An 18,658-nucleotide genomic window follows, 5' to 3' on the forward strand; every position below is an offset into this window, starting at 1 on the left:
GTGTGTGTGTGTGTGTGTGTGTGTGTGTGTGTGTGTGTGTGTGTGTGTGTGTGTGTGTGTGTAGTTCAAGCATGTGTGAGCACTGACACATCTGATGTGACCCGTACTGGCAACACAGACGCAAATGTACACGTGTGTGTGTGTGTGTGTGTGTGTGTGTGTATCATTGGAAGGATGACATAAATGTGTTTGTATGTGAGTGAATCACCAAGCAACAAAAGAAAAAACAGAGTGAACCAGAGAGAATACAGCTGATTGGCAAAAAGTTAAACAACTTTCTGGTCAGTTCCTGCTGTTTACCTCTTTAAAAAATATCCTATAGTCTCACTGAAAAAATTGCCTCCACCTTAATTTTTTGCAAAACTTCAAAAATTTACCTATACATACAGCTCAATGCAGTTTCCTGCTGAAATGAACACTAGTGGCAGTAAAATACCAGCAACAACTATTATTGCTGTTCACACAAAAAGCTTTTTCCATTAACATTATTTGTAAACTTGTACATTTTTATGTTTGCATCACATAACTATAGCTCTATATGGCTTTTCTGATGTAGTAAACTTGCTCAGTAACTTATCTGCGAAAGCATTGCACTTATGATGCAGAGCGAGTCTCGTGAAACACGAGTCACGATAAAAGATTTTAGAACAAGCTAAAATGACATGGTTGCTTCAGCAAATGTGTTTTCATCTCACATTTGCTTTTGTTAACACTATCAGTAAGGGTTAGGTTTAGTGTAGGTGCAATGTTATTTTCAAACCCGAATACTAGATATGTCATTTCTGAACTCCCGTCGATATGGACAACAACATTGCCAGATTCAAGTTAATCTGTTTTACATAAAACTGTTTTACTGCCACTCACTGGAAATTTCACTTTGAAAGTGTCATGAAATATGCAATAACAGTACTCTTAAAAGCAAAGGATCCAAAAGGGAGTTTTTGAGTTTATTATAATTGTTATAATTATTATAATTGTGAACATCATTGTGATAACATAGCTTGTCACTTTATTGAATTGTGCCTGGTTAGGAAACAGTGTTCATATTAAGGGTTTTGAAAAATCCCTACAACTATGAGCAATAATAGTGATTCTCACCTTTGCAAGCACCACTAATTATTACTTTCATAACCCCATCATTGTTTTGGACAGTGTATTCAAAAATAATTTTAAAAAGTCTCAGTGCAACAGTAATTAATTCGGCAGTTGCGTCTGACAGCTAATAGTTTCAGTCAATCTAACCAACAGGACGCAGTGTGCTGGGCTGAATAAAGAAAAGTAAAATAAATTATGTTATGACTTAATCGAAATGAGCTACACGCAATGACATTCCTATTATCTGTCTGTCAGGAGACACTCTGTGTTTATGCCATTGTGTGTGTGATTACTCTAGACCTCTTGTGGATTCATATCAAAGCATTGGCAGTTATGTTTGTTCCATCTAAATGACAGACAGACTTACAGGCGTGACAGGAACATTGGGATGAGTGTGCACGCACAAATAAACAGGCAGACAAAATTACAACTTTTAATTAAATGTAAATTTTAAAAAGATCTTGCCCTTTTGAGTTGCATGAAGAGTTACAAAAAAGGTAAAAAAAAAAAAAATGAATACACAACCATTCAAAAGTTTGGGGTTGTGAGATTTTTTTAAAGATTTTGAAATTGTTCACCAAGGCTGCATTTATTTGATCAAAAATACAGTAAAAACAGTAATATTGTGAAATATTACTATACATAGTAAATTTTCTGTAGATTCGTTGATGAATAGTAAGTTCAAAAGAACATTTATTTGAAATTTTTTGTAAAATTAAAAATGTATTTACTGTCACTTTTGGTCAAATTAATGCGTCCCTGCTGAATAAAAGTATTAATCTTTTTAAATACATACATTCATACATACATGCATACATACATAAATGTTTGTAGTGTATAAATACTTACTGTGTGAAGGGTTTGATTTCCATATTACTATGAAATTCAATTACAAATTAATGATTGTTTCCAAACAGGTTTAGTGGCATAAATCTGTTTCAGTGTCAAAATCAAATAACCTAGAACGAAATCTCAGCAGTATTAGACATCAATAATGAGTACAAGCAACACCAGAACAAGAAACAGCTGCTGGCGACCAACCAGTGAATGGTGACATAAAATAACAAAGATGCTGGTATTGTGTGAATGAGGCTTATAGTCATCTGTTAAAGTATTTTAACATTGAAAAAAAAAACACACATCTTTAAGAAATGAGGAAAAACATAAAAAAAGTTAGCCAATATCTCTCGAAAATAAAGTTCTACAATCCCTATGGACTGGATGCGTTCATCAAATAAATCGTTTTGAGATCAATATCAGAAAAGCTTTCCGCGTTTAGTCCCCTACGGAGTGGCAGCAGCCTTTCTGAGAAACCAAAGTTGATAATGAAGCAGATGAAGGGAAAGTGTTGGTGCTGAGAAAGAGTGAAGATGCTGGTATTGTGTGAATGAGGCTTATAGTCATCTGTTAAAGTATTTTAACATTGAAAAAAAAAACACACATCTTTAAGAAATGAGGAAAAACATAAAAAAAGTTAGCCAATATCTCTCGAAAATAAAGTTCTACAATCCCTATGGACTGGATGCGTTCATCAAATAAATCGTTTTGAGATCAATATCAGAAAAGCTTTCCGCGTTTAGTCCCCTACGGAGTGGCAGCAGCCTTTCTGAGAAACCAAAGTTGATAATGAAGCAGATGAAGGGAAAGTGCGGGTGCTGAAAAAGAGTGTGTTAGTATCCAGACAGCTGGAAAAAATAATCAAAGCTCCAAACTGGATTGCCTTCACCCAACAGATAGACAGCTCTGGGAGTGCTAAAGGCAGTGCTAAGATCAAAATGATTGAGATTAGTGCGCTCGGTTGGTGAAGGTAATGAGACTGGCCACTGCCCAATGGCTTAGTTTACTTCACAAAAACATAATTAGTTACTGAATGTCAATCATAGGTTACATTCAGCCATGCTGTAATTTATTGTATTGTGTGCCACACATAATGAAAAAAATAGTTTACCCAAAAAAGGAAAATTGTCATAATTACCTTCCTTTTGAACCCTGAATGACTTTTTTTCTTCTTCCCTGGAACACAAAATGAGTTATTTATAGCAGAATGTTCAAGCTCTTTTGTATACAATGAAAGTGAAAAGTGACCACAGCTGTCAAAACAAGATTTTAATGAATCATTTTCATCTGTTCCTCTCACAAAGCTAACAAAACACTTCAGATGATATGGAACAGAGCACAAGATGTATGGACTACAGCTATTATTTATTTATTTATTATTTAAAGCTTGACAATCCTCCCTATCCATTTTCATTGAATGGAAGAGAGCAGCTTGGACATTCTACTAAACATATTTTACTGTCTATGGAAGAAAGAAAGCCATACAGGTTCTAACTAAATATGCATAGCTATCTACACACTAATTTTACACATACATAATTTTTTCATTGCCTTTCAGCTAATCCAGCTGAATTTCTCCCACTGCTTTGTTTTTCTTTAAATGGTAATACATTTTATATTTAAAAGCTAAATACACAGTCTCTTCCCAACCATCACTCCTATTAAATTTTCTCCTGTGAACTGATGAAAATAAATGTTGTGCATATAAAAATGCACCAGACGAATTACAAAAGGATGATGGAGAGTTTCTGGTAATCTTGGAGATAAAAGACACACAAGCAATTCAGCTTTTAAGCTTTTCGAGCAATTCAGCATTATGACACATATTTAGTCTGACTGTTTGATTCTACAATTATAAAGCATCAAAGATGTGTTCAGCTTTGTGAAGACTGCTTGTGTTGTAGTTTGTGTTGTATAATTCCTCATTTGTGAGCTGCTTTTGATAGAAACACCTGCTAAATAAAATATATATATATATATAAGTGTGAAGAGCATCTTCTGTGCTCGTATGCACAAGCCCAACTAATAACAATGATGAACAGATTAATTTAATGATTAAAATAAATAACAACAAATCTCTTCTCAGGCTGCTGCTCTTAATTTGTCTCTGATTTAATCTTCTATGTCCTGCATGAGTCATTGGCACTCATTAACAGAGATAAATCTGGATGTTTGGTTTGATGGATCACTTATCTTTCACAGCAGGGAATACAGGAGGTGACTCAAAGACAAAAGCATGTAGAAAACTAGACGTGCATTAGCACTTTTTGGCTTTTTCTTCCAATTAACATGAATTGGAACTAACAAATATCAAAATGAAAGTGCAGAAAAGTCTGAAACAGAATAACAACACTATGGCAAATCTCATGAAGAAACAGCTCACTACTGACATAATGGTAAAAGCTAATCAAATTTAAGTGAAAATTAGACAATTAGTGTTGGGTTCTGAAATGCGCTGTTGGAGTGCTGCTTTCAGCTTTCTGAGCTGAGTTGTCTTCTGCTGCCTTTCCAGAATGTTATCCAATATTCTTTTTTAAGTGCCGTTTGAGGGAAATAGATGATACCACAATAATAGAAAAGCCTACAACAAAGTGGTAGGTCAAATGAATAACGGTGCAGCTTGAACACTTGTACAGATAACACAGACGAAATCACTGGAAATGATAGTAGGATTTGTGGTTAGACATTTCATGTGACCAGAAGATTGTTTTACACAGAGATAACTAAAAAAAATAAATAAATACAAATCTAGAGACTTTTCTTTTATTGTTACTGACAGGATTGGCCAATCAGTATTTAATACTTTTATTCAGCCAGGATGCATTAAATTGATCAAAAGTTACAGTAAAAACATTTCCACTGTCTAAAAAATGATTTCAGATAAATGCTGTACTTTTGAACTTTTTATTCATCAGAGAATCCTGAAAAAAAAAATCTTGAGCAGTAAATCAGCATATTAGAATGATTTCTGAAAGATCATGTGACACTGAAGACTAGAGTAATGACTGCTGAAAATTCAGCTTTGCCATCACAGGAATAAATTGCATTTGAAAAATACTTTAAATTGTAATAACATTTAACAATACTACTGTTTTTACTGTATTTGTTATCAAATAAATGCAACCTTGGAGAGCATAAAACACTTCTTTCAAAAATATAAACAAACATTTGTATTTAATGGTACTGTACTGCTGTGACGCCATATTTCACTTTTAACATATAAAATGATATAAAATGTTTTTGGAATTTTTATTTTTGAATTGATCTAGAATCCCTAATTTCATGGCATAAAATTCAAGTTTGGAGTTTGTTGTTTTGAGAAAGCTCTCATCATCAGTCTGAGGCAGAGATTATACTGATGCCTACAAAGTTTATGGCCATATTTGCACTGTGACATTTTAATTTCTGTTCATCGCCATTTATGTTGGCCAACTCATCAGCAACCTCCCTCTTAAAATCATCAGAATAATACAATGCTCCAGGCTAAATGTTCCCGTTAGACATAATCCACTGTTTGTGTGCAGTGCAGCTGCAAGGTCTGCATCCAGAGCAGCAGCTTAGAATGCAAAACACATTTACAAATGTCAAGCTTTTATCTTTTATCTGAAAACTATTAAGCCTGCAAGCTGCTGCTATCTCATCCATTTCTTTGCATGCTTTTGTTGTTGTTGTTAAGCAAACTGAAGTCCTCTGTTCATACTTCTTGTGGACAAACATCTGGACAACAGACAAAGGCCAGGGTCACTAAACACACAAACACACACACCAAACACACGTTTGCGAGACATCATATCATGAATGTTGTAAATGACATTGACACAGCTGTAAACCACATCTGAGAGCCACATCTAATCTAAAAAAAGAGCGGTCGATGCATACTTTCTCGCTTTCATGCACTGTGTATTACATCCAAAACACTCTCTGCCACTCTCTGACTTCATGCAAGTGCAAACACACACTCACACAAATACTGAGTGCTCTGATGGGATTATGACTGAATGCTTTTCTACATGGGTGGTGCAATATCAACTGTTGCAAATAAATGCTAAGGGCTGGCGAGGTAGTAAACAGACTTTGAGTGAGGGAACATCTCTCAGAGCTTAATCAGGGAAAACTGCTTAAATACAATTTGTCTGAGTGTTTGTGAAAGGAGAGGGAGTGAGAGGAAGAATAAGCATCAGGGAGGCAAATGAAAAGAACAATCAGAGCTCATACTTATGCGTTTGAACACTTGTAGTCCCTGTAGCTCCAGTTTAATGAAATTAGCTTTAATTTTTCTGATAGGTAAAAACGGGTGCATTTTATTGCTAATTCGCTCTGTTTTGTATCAATTCAATTACTCTGGATCAGTTCTATTTTCTATTTTATTTTTTTGAGTACAGACTGACTGAAATTGATCATTCTAAAGCTCTATTAATAAACAGATGTTTTCCACCACAAACTAACCTTTTCGCTATAATCCCACATTTCATTTTCAGACTTTTTATTCGACTTAAGTTGCTTTAAATAATGTGTATATTGCTGATGGAATTTATATGAAGGCGATCCTAAAGGTAATCTTGTATTGAATCTGACAACAGCTACATTAGAAAGTACAAGTAAACAATTTCATAATGCTTTCTATAAATGATGCTTTTATATGGATAATGTTTTCAAAACACTCACTCCTGTGCATTGATACTTTTTTCCATGCAACTGCATTACCCTATCTGAATAGTGGCTGTTTACTGCAAGCCTTAAAGAAGACACCCCCGAAAACAGATCATTTCAGACAAAGTTCCAGAATGAGGGCTGAAAATAACCATATAATTGCAAACATATGATTGTTGTTGTTGTTTAAAAAAAAAACAACATTATGAACATCATAAATGAACCTCAAGGACCATATTAAAATAATAATACAAAAAATTATGTTATGACCTCTTTAATGCCCAACGGGCAAGAGATATTAGTCCTCTTTGCAAACAGATGCTTTAATATGTTTTCAGATTTAGAATAACTAGAGACCTCAAGCCCTGTTCCCTGCCTTGCCAAAGACCTCAGAGTCACACAATCTTAAAACCCCTGAGGGATCTGGAAAAGGACATGCTTAAAATGTGACAGCTATTGAGAAGCATCTATGTCTGGGTGGCTGACAACTAAGTGTCTTTCAGCATACATCAAACTTCAGAGCCTCACTGAATGCATGGGTTTGTGTTTTTTGGACAAAATTTAGATGAGAAAATGATACAAGATGATGGGGAGAAGGAGAACATTACCAACTTTCACTGATATGGCTTCTAATTTAATGTCCTACTTTTTTAATGAGAAGCTTTATTCTACACTGTTCACACTGTTTGATTTGGAAAGCTTCAGGTTGCTGCAAAAAGTACATCAAACACAGTCAATTAATACTAAAGTAATTTCCCTGAAGACAAAATTCATAAATCATTATGTCAAAGGTACGTTTAGGTCAGTCAAATGGTAAAAATTGTATCCACCAATGCTGTATTTATTTGACAAATTATTAATAATAATAATAATAATATGCACATTTAGTGGTCAAGTATCATTTCATATTATTATAAACGTTGACGACAGTTGTGCTGCTTAATATTTTTGTGGAAAACGTGATACTATTTTATTCAGGTTATTTTTTTTTTGATGAATAGAAAGTTCAAAAGAACAGCATTTATTTGAAATAAAAAAAATTCTAACAATGTAAAAGGCTTTTTACTGTAACTTTTGGTCAACTGATTTCATCCTTGTTGAATAAAATGATCAATTTCTTGAAATGATCAATTTCTTTTTGAACGGTATGTATGCAAGGTGCAAGAAAAAGTTTTAAAAGTTTTTTTTTAAATTTCATCATCTTCCAAATAAATGCTAAACCTTATAAAATACCAGTTTGATGAAAAAAAAATGCACATAGGACAAGTGGACAGGAAATGGTTAAACTAATTGAGGATTCAGAGACACGACTGAGGTGAAACATTTGAAAAACATGAACTGAGACATCCTACTTCCTTCTGCCAAAATTTCTGAAGCCATCAAAAGAAAATGCTGCCATGAAATTTTTCAAAGTGTTCGAAAGGCTGAGGGAGAATAGTTATTAGATCACATATCGTAAAAGTCATGAAAAGGCACTTTGACAGACCTTTCATCTTTCAACCATGAGTCTCCATATGTCGAAGTGGCTGTATAAGAAAGCACACATATTAGCAGGAGAAAAAGATACAGCATAAAAGCAACTTCACGTCATTCAGTACATAACGGTCTCTTTTGAAAGAGCAGAACAGCAAAAATAGCTCAGCTTCACGCCCATGGTTGCTTACATAAAATATGATTTTGAACTTGGTGTACCTGATTGTGTCATACCAGACCCGTGTGTCTCATGTTCCAAACCCCTACAATGTTATTTTCAATGTTGAACTCCAATATTAAAATACTCTTTTATATTGAGAAAAAAAGCCATTTCAAATTCTGTATAATTATATTCCAAGTTTTCTAAGTATTATTACTTTTAACATCCCAATTTGTCATAATGGGAACCTGTAATCAAATAGCCTATTGTATGCATTTCAGCAAGGTTTTAATAGGAACAGTATTTTAAGCACAATAGGATTCATAAAACAACAAAAATGGGAATAAAGCATCTAATGAACGTCTAAAGACATCTTTTTCGTCAGCACCTGACCAATTAATACTAGCACTTACCTATTCTATTCTATTCTATTGTATTCTATTCGTTTTTTCTTGCTATGTGTACTGTGCTAGACTAACTGAGACTTGTCACATCACTTGTATACTGTTGCTCTCTTGTTGGTCTGATTGCTTCTATTGTTGTCCTCATTCGTAAGTCGCTTTAGATAAAAGTGTCTGCTAAATTATTAAATGTATATCTAAATGTAAATATGACATGCACAAATATTACCATTATTTTGGTCAACAGAAATGGTAATGTTCGATAAAATATCAACATGCACAGGTGACAACCTGACCTGTTAAAAATGTCCTTCATAATATACAGTAATTGATCTATGCTTCAATGTAGTGGTCACCTGTTTGCTCAACAGCTGTATGATATTATAATATAATAAAATAATACAATTAAAATAGGATATCATTTTTAAAAATTGTGAAAATTATGCAATTATTTTTGCATCATTGATGTGGTTGAATCGTATCTGCTTTATATTCCACTTTATATTAATTTTCATTGTTGAAAAGTGTTTTTTTTATTATTCTAAAAAAAAAAATATATATATATATATACATACAGTATATACATTTTCCGTCATTTCCGTGGGAACTTTAGTGCAGTGGTCCAGATGATGCCAGGTTGTGCTTCCCCCCACTTTGACTGCTTTTGGCATTGATAGTTCCATTAACCCTTTCGACGCACCCTTGTGCCTGTTTATTCTTAATTGTTGCAATACTTGTTTTACAGTTTCTAGTATAAATGCCGACCCATTATCTGAACTTATTTCTGATGGTATTCCAAATCATAAATAAAGAGACCAATATCCTTGCTTTTTAATTTTTCTTATCACTTCCCCCCTTGCGCAATGGTCAAAACCATGCGCGTTTGCAATAAGAATATTCAAAAGTGAAGTAGGTACAATCATTTTTCCTTCATGTGTACACCAAGTCTCTTGTGAGTCTTTTTTAGCTCCCCTTTGGTGCCACATTGATTGTTCATAAGGGCCTGCTTGTTGTTGAATTCGAATTATATCCTCTAATTGAGGTTGAGGTTCGATAAGTATCACAGGTGCTAATACTGCTATTTGACACCCTGAAGCTTTTTTAGCTTCTATGTCAGCTGCATTGTTTCCCTTTATGACATAATTTATTCTATTTGTTCTTTATTTTTTTTTTTATTTTTATTTTTTTTTTCTCTTTCTGGCTTATATATCATTGTGCCATGAAATTCTGATTTTGGTAGCTGTGATTCAGGAATTTGTACTTCAATATGTTTTACCAACTTATTGACTGTCTGTCTCACATCTTGTTCTATCTGTCCTGTCCAATAGATATTAGCTTTTGGCTCTGTAACCACCATTTGTGTTTCTGTTCCTATTGCTTTGATATATATTTCTTCTGGAGAACACCAAATTTGTTGCCCTAATTTACATAATGCATCTCTTCCTAACAAATTAATAGGAGTCTGATTTGATACCAGAATGGGCTTTGTTATACTTTGATTTTTTGTTTGTAGACACACTGGATCTGTCATTGGAATTAATTGCATTTTTCTCGAGAATCCTATTGTCTTTGCAAATTTTCCAGATAAGGGGAGATGTGAGGCATATATTAAATTTAAACAGGTATAGACAGCACCTGTGTCTAACATCATGGGTGTGGTTTTTCCCTCTATGTTAATTTGCATAATAGGCTCTTGATCAGCTTTCGTTTGTAAAATTGGAAGCTGACTCTCCCCTATAGGATTCTCTGGGCACCCCTAATAGCCTGGATTGGGACCTCCCCAAGGGTTAACTGGGCCCTGTGAAGTACCTCGGTTAGGCTGTTGCCAGCTCTCCCCCCTTCCACCCTGAGGGTACTGTTGCCATGGATACGTGGGACAGTCATTTTTATTATGTTCATATATTATTACAATTACATTTTAATTTAACTCTTTTAACCAATTTCCCCTAATTTTAGTCTTTATCCTGTGACATGAATCTTTGAATTTTATTTTTTATTCTGTCTGATGCATTTACTTTTTATATGAATTGATATTCTCAACTCTATTTTATAATCACTCAGTATGCAAAAATTTCTAATAATAATTCTTTATTTTGTTGCTCTTTATTATTTTTTCTGCACTTATATTATTTTTAATATATATACTCATTTAATTTGCTTCCTTGATCTCACTTCTACTGCACTGATCTCTGAAAATGTTCTCCTTCTCTTCCACACAGACACCAAACATCTATACCAGTAAAAGTCTATACCAGATCTTGATTCAATCTTTATTGATATTATTTTCCTAATCACATTCACACTGCTCGTCCCTTTATTCAGACAGGGCTCATGCTTTCATTCGTTTTCCCTTTTATAGGGCTAAAGCATTCATATTTTTTCCCTTTATCTATAGGGCTAATGCATTCATTCATCCCCCTCGGGTGCGGCACGAGCTGCGTCCATCCACGCCAAGCCACATTTAAGTGATGGACCAAGAGGGTGTGCAGCTTGTACCCATCCAATACGGAATTTATTTATTTCCTCTGATTAATTCCTATTTGGATTAATAAAAATCTTCTACAAAAGTTCAAAAGAACAGCATTTATTTGAAATAATATTCATTTTTGTTGAATAAAATTATCAATTTAAAATTATCTGTTTCTTTTTTAACAGTATTGTAGCCTATGTATTCAAGGTGCAAGAAAAAGTCATTCATTTTTAGTTTTTACTGTAAGTTGTTAACCACTTGACAATTTTTAGTCATTAAATCAACGCCAACATGAGTACAAAAATGAAATTTCTGAGTGTCACAGTTGGTTTTGGGTTTTGTTGGTGTTCATGTCTTTTACTTTGTATTCATGCTCTTATGCTGCTTTCACGCCATGTCGTAATTACTGTAATTTCGAAATGACAACACGTGACGTTCTAATTGGAGCTGTACACACCCTTAGATTGATCACACTATCAATGCCTAAACATAGTGCCTAATGAATCTGAGGTGGTCAGGTGGTACAAGTTGTAGCTCTCAGAAAACTCCCAGTTCACAAGTTGTAATTACGAGTTATATGAGGACGTGAACGCTTTTTACAAGTTGGTACATTATCTCGCAATCACGGTAATTAGGATATGGTGTGAACGCACCTTTAGTCTAGTTTCCTGGTTTGTCATCATGTGATTCCCTGTTCCCTCATGTGATCCTGCCATGTGCTACCCTTGTCCATGTGTCTTGTGCTGCGTTCACGCCATATCGTAATTACCGTTGTAAGAAATTATAGTCTGCCTCGACCAAACTTCCACTCCAATTAAACTATTCTCCTTTCTCTACAAAGAGCTTAATTATCATAGAGATAATTCTTTCAATAATATGTAAATAGTATCTCCTGAATGTTACTTCGTCAGTCGTCACCTATAAGCGTGGGAGCGGCAGTAGGCCATCAAGAACCATCTGCTGACCAAAAGGGTACTTGAATATAATTGCTAGGGATTATAGATAATCCTATCACCCTAACATTTGGTTGTTTCCACCTGAAAGACTACCAAAGATGTGGGAACGGAAGGCTATCACTTTCATTATTATCCGCAATTTACATTTAAGACGAAACTTCATTTACATGCGGGAAGATGAACGTAATAGAGGATAAAATGTTTGAGCTTAGGATGTTCGTGGTTCATTCTGACTCCGTTGAACCCAAGGTACTACATGTACTTTGTCACTGATATGCTGCAATAAACATCTTCATCGAGATCTTCATCGTCCTCATCATTTTTCTTACACCGTAATTTCGAGATGACAGCACGTGACGTTCTACTCGGAGCTTTTCACTTCCTCGGACTCAGAATTATGCTTTTCTATGGCAACACTATCAATGCCTAAACAGAGCCTGCGGTGGTCAGGTGGTACAGTGGTCACGTGGTACAAGTCGTAGCTCTCAGAAAACTCCCAGTTCACAAGTTGTAAATACGAGTTGTACGAGGACGTGAACGCTTTTTACAAGTTGGAATCTCGTAATTATGGGAATTCCGATATGGCGTGAACGCACCTTTGTTCTCAATGGTTGTTTTGATCATGTGGTTCTCTGTTCTGTTTTCTCATTGGTTCAATCTCCTTATTGTTCACAGGTGTCTTTTGTTAGTGATTCGTGTCTTTGTATAGTCCTCATGTGCCATTGTCTCTTGTTTAGCTTTGTTCGTGTAATTACTGTTTGGTGAGCTTGTTCATGTTCTGCCAAGCCAAGCCTTGTTTTTTTGTGTATCTGCTCTCTTTTGGATTTCATTAAACTGCATATGGGTTCTAACTCAACTTGCCTTAGTGGATTCGTTACACTAAGAAATTCCTAAAAAATTGATAAGTTAAATCATTTTTAAAGATTTTTTTTTTTCCATTTTATCATCTTCCAAAAAAAAAAAAATGCTGTATGATAATGTAATAGGAATAATATAACTCATTTTAATATTACATTTATTTAAAGAATTAAATAGAATTAAAATAAAAAATATTTTTGTGAAAATTATGCAATTATTAGTCATATTAAACAATTATATATTATACAATTTATATTCTGCTTTATATTCATTTTCAGTGTTGAAACAGTGTGTTGTTGTTGTTTTTATCTGTAAGGGTATTACACGGACCATACAGTAAATTCTTCTGACATGGTAATAAACTGCAATGAGAATGCAATGCAATTCTCTCTGCAAGAGAAAGTCAATATTTATTTTTCTGGTTGGCTCAATGTAATTATAACCATCAAATATAAACATAATTCAGCTGTAGTAATTGTATTTCATTTCAATCAATTACTTTGAGTTTGCCCTGTGGCTGATTCATAATGGTCTTTACATTTTGGGCACAAGCCTTTTTTTAAATTTATCTGGTCAAAGAACAGAGAGAAGTGGCTGTGGCTGAGCAAACTGAAAACAATCAGTCACAGTAGTTCGCCTTCAAATTATTATGCAGATTGCTCAATGCATTTTGTTTTCTAATTGAATTTAAAGAAGTCATCTATTTTGTGTGATATCTTACAAATCACCAAGGTGAGAAGGGCACGCAAAATACTTCTACTCGCTGCATATTTTACTTTTTCATAACTGTTCAAGCATATGCATTTGAACTAAGAATGTAGCTAAACTGTGAACACTGCATAAGAAATTTCCATTTACGTATTGTAAAAGTTACCTACTTTCTCTAAATATTAATAGCGAAAATGTCTATAAATCAAATTCAATGCAAACCAAAAGAAATCCGTGAGAGACATTAAAAATGTCTATTCATTTTACTGAGAATCTTACTGAGCGCTTATAGTCATGTACTCGTTCTTCCTTCTTAGCTTCTGTATTATATCAAGTGATTCTAAAGTGGACATTTCTTTCCCTCTAATGGTTCCGGCATATTGTCAGAGATGCATTTGTCTTGAGACTTCAATTATTTTTTCATTATAGGGGGAATTAAATGAGAGTGAGAGAGAGTAAAATAGAAAGATGATGACAATTATAATGACAGTTCTTGAAGAGTCACTTTGTTGTCTGCCCTAATATATTACAGAATGTGAGTATTAAGAATGGCTCCAAATATGCCTGTGGCAAAGAAAAGACACTTTGCCACAAAAAACAAACAAAAAAACCTTAAGAGCACAAATGGGACAAAATGGTAAAGCCAAGGAGCAACATTTACATTTTTGTTTTCGCTCTTTGTAGTAAACTTTTCTTAGTGTGGTTCTAAAATGTGATTCCAACTGATTTGCTGTCAATAGAATGACTAATGGGTTCCTCATAAAGCTGGGTACAAAATATAAAAACATGATGCTTCTTTCGGCATTTGTACTCAACATATTCCCCAGACAAATGTCCAAGTGAGACATGCTCCTGGAAATGCATCCTTGCTAGTACTGGAACAATATTCCTATTAAACAGACTTTAGATACAGCTCCAAAGTGACAGGGAAATGTTACCAACAAAACCAGGGACTTATAGTTGGAGGTGTCAGATCACTGCATGTAAAGGTTTATATCATTTAAATTCCATATCCTTAGCCTCTGCATGTGAGAAATATGAGCCTGAGGCTAAGGTCTTGAAAAGAATAATAACTTAGTCAGCGGGAAATGTTTTAATATGACAGCATATAAATAATTTGATTTATGATATTTAAAACAAGATCTATAAGCTCTACTTGGTCCATCAAACACATACAGAAGGTCCATTGTAAAGGGTATCAGAAAGTTTGAAATTCCTGACTTGCCTATGCATTTTTCATAAAAGAAATTTGCTTAAAATTTCACTCAGCTCACCCTCAGGCCATCCAACACTCTCAGAAATAAATGTACAAAAGCTGTCACTGGGGCGGTACCTTTTCAAAAGGTACATGTTTGTATCCATTTTGGTATCTTAAAGGTACATATTAGTACTTAAAGTGTACATATTAGAACCTAATAGGTACAAAAGTGTATGCCCCACGCCACAATGACAGCTTTTTTACCATTATTTCTGAGAGTGAAGATATAGATGAGTTTTATTTAGAAGAAATTTAGAAGAAGTCCAAACAGCTGATAAAAACATCACAGTAATCCACAAGTAATCCACACGACTCCAGTCCATCAATTAATTCCTTCTGGCCAAAATACCAGTCCATAATCCATAATAACACTTCCTCTATAAAAGTCCATCCCGTTGTCCTCTCACATCAAAATCCTCCGACATTTGTTTATAACGGTTTTGTACTATTTTCAGGTGTAAACGGTACTTGATCCATGAATGTTTCTCTCCTGATTCAGATAAGATGACTTTTTCACTGGAGAAAGCAATATTATAGATAGAAGACTCTTTGAAGTAAAAAATGCCTCGATAAGGAATTTCTTTACTGCAAACAGGTAGCTTTTGAATTCACAAGACATTAATTGATGGACTTGGAGTTGTATGGATTACTTGTGGATTACTGTAAGGTTTTTATCAGCTGTTTGGACTCTCCTTCTGACGGCACCCATTCACTGCAGAGGATCCATTGGTGAGCAAGTGATGTAATACTAAATTTCTTCAAATCTGTTCTGATGATGAAACAAACTCATCTAGATCTTAGATTGCCTGAGGTTGAGTACTGTACATATTCAGCAAATATTCATTTTGGGTGAACTATTTCTTTCAAATGCATTTACACTGCACATTTTGATTTGACATTTTGGTTTGACAATTTTATATTTCAGTGTAGCTTTTTTCATTATGAAAAACTTTACTGAGATAAAAGAGCTTGATGTGAGTAAGTATAGCACTAGTGCCTTTTCTCCATCAGGGTTAATGCCAGTACTTTTTCTGTGTGCCCTACTTTCTGCATCACAGCCAGATGAGAACTGCAGTGAAGGGAGAGTGTCTTGTGTTCCCTGGGCAGTTGGTAAAGGCTTTAGTTTGCTGCACACATGTACACTGGGGCTCGGTCTGCACACTCCACTGGGACTGGAGACTGGGGTGTGAATTTAATCTAGCCTCTCGGGATACATCTGGCAAGGTAACCTACTGCCATCACTGAAAAGAGAAGAAAACTGCATTTTAGCACTTTTTTAGTGTTTAAGATTGACCACAAACCTTGATCAGACAGAAATCATTAGCTGTAATACACCGCCTTGCAAAAGTATTTCATTTTTTCATGTCTTCTTATGTTGCTGGCTTATGTTAAACTGCTTTATTTTGATTTTTTTTTACATCAATCTACACTCCATACAACATAATGGCAGATTTGAATAATACATTTTTATTTATTTATTTATTTTTTAATAAAATAAAGTTATCACAAGCCTGTTTTTTCCTTTGTCGTTATGGTGTATAGATTATAGATTGATGTGAAAAAATGTAAGACTGGAGTAATGGCTACTGATAATCCAGCTTTGCAACACAGAAATAAATTATATTAAATGTATTAAAATAAAATAAAAATATTCTAAATAGCAATAATATTCTTCAATATTATTGTTTACTGTATTTTTTTACCTTTCAGTAAAACTGTAAAAAATCTTCCTGACCCCAAACCTTTGAACAGTAGTGTGCCGCATTGTCCTCTGCACCATAACAATAAATCTAAATCTAATTTAATATAATCTAATTAGGATGAATTGATTAAACAGTTACACAGCAGTGGAGTGATGCAGTACTAGGAATTCCAAATCATGGTAGTCTGCTGCATCCTCAACAACCAAGTACTCAGAATGAAACTGCAACATGCAAATTGTGTTCAGCATGAATGGTTTTGGACTCGTAGGATTTTTTTTTTTTTAATAAATCTTAAAAATATATATTTATAATTTATTTTTATTTAATTATTATCTCCATTTTAAAACATAAATTGCACAGACTATTTTAAATATAATCAAACTGGTTTCTGCCTGGTAGCTAAATCTGTCAAAATACAATGCTGAACATTAGATAAACAACTGTGCATATGCTTTTGTGTTGTGAGACGAAGATACTTTGGCAGGTTGTCTGGTCTAATTAGAGAGAGCTTTCTGAGGTGTGGGCACAATACGAAGGTGAAGACGTACCTTGCATCCCTAGTAAAAGGAAATAAGCTGGACCGAAGGGGACAAGCAGTGTTTTATCTTTCATTCCAGCATTATTTATTCAATTTGTCTGACGCCCACATATCTATGAGGAAATGAGAGAGCGCCGATAAGCGGAATCACCAAGTCCCAAAGGACTGCGGTCTGCATTAGCAAAACTCCAAATACAATCAAAATAGTCCCATTTTCATTTAACTTTTTGCTTTGAATGCCAGTTATTTTCTATTATTTGCCTTTGGTTTGCAGTAGAGCATGTTGACCCCAATTTAAATCAACAGAATCCATAAAGCTTTTCTAGGTTTTTCTATAAATACAAGTTACAGCTTGTTTCTGCACCTGCGATAACCTCTGTAAAACACAGCTTTCAGAGCTATATCTCCTTTGGCTTGGGTTATGAATATTAATGACATATATTGGAGGCCTTATAGATTAGAAGCCCATTGGCCTGTATGAATACTAATGGATGGGGCACAGTGCAGATCCACAGAGAGTCTGTTGATTAACCTGCGCTTTAGTTGCTGAGCATCGCAGTCAAGCAATGAATAGCATTGGAGAATCTTTTCAAATAAAGCCAAAAATCGATTTCCCTGTAGATGTCTGTGTCTGGTCTTATTCATAATGCAACAAACTTTCCATAATTACAACAAGGCCAGTTCTTCCCAACACTTGGGAAACTTCTTGTATATATTATTGAAAGGTTGTGTACCGTATTCAAAAGAATAGTAAATACAAAAAAATAATTTGAACTTGATCTACTCACCCTCACCAATTATATTTTTTAAGACTGTTTGTGCTGTTCTTTTCGAATGTATGCCAGAATTGAATACACATGAACTCAAATCGCATTTAAGGGTATAGCTCACCAAAAAATATTCTGTCATCATTGACTCACCCTCATTTATTCATCATTTTGTCATTCCAAACCTGTATGACGTTCTTTCTTCAGTGGAAAAACAAAAGATATTTTGAAAAAAGTTTTTTTTTTTTTTTTACAATGGTAGTCAGAGAAGTCCAAAGTTGTTTCTGAAGCTTTGTTTACCTGAGAACAAAGTACTGCTTCACTATCTGATTTAAACGAGGCCAGTTTTTTACCCTAATATAACAGCACAATGTTAGCATGGTTTCTGGAACAACATAAGGATCAGTAAACAAATTTTCATTTTTAGGCTGAACAAACAGTTGAATTATTATGTATTGTAGTGGTTGTTTAAATTTAGTTTCACATGAATACCACAATCGCAGATTGTAATGAATGTACTGAAGTCAGAGTGAAAAATTGCATACTGTTAACAATACATTACTCTTGGTAAATAATTACCATCACACGCTATTGATTTCTCGGTATAAATGGTTACATGTGCCTGTAAATGATTAACTGTAATGAATATCACTGACACTGTTAGGCAACACATCAGCTAGAATGAACAGACCATTTATATATGTAAATTTCCCAAGTCCCAATTCATGCACCAACAGACTATACAATTTACCAAGAATACAAAAGGAATTGTGCAAGGAGCCCT

Source organism: Sinocyclocheilus anshuiensis, unplaced genomic scaffold, assembly GCF_001515605.1.
Source record: "Sinocyclocheilus anshuiensis isolate Anshui unplaced genomic scaffold, SAMN03320099.WGS_v1.1 scaffold775, whole genome shotgun sequence".
In the NCBI taxonomy this organism is placed as follows: domain Eukaryota; kingdom Metazoa; phylum Chordata; class Actinopteri; order Cypriniformes; family Cyprinidae; genus Sinocyclocheilus; species Sinocyclocheilus anshuiensis.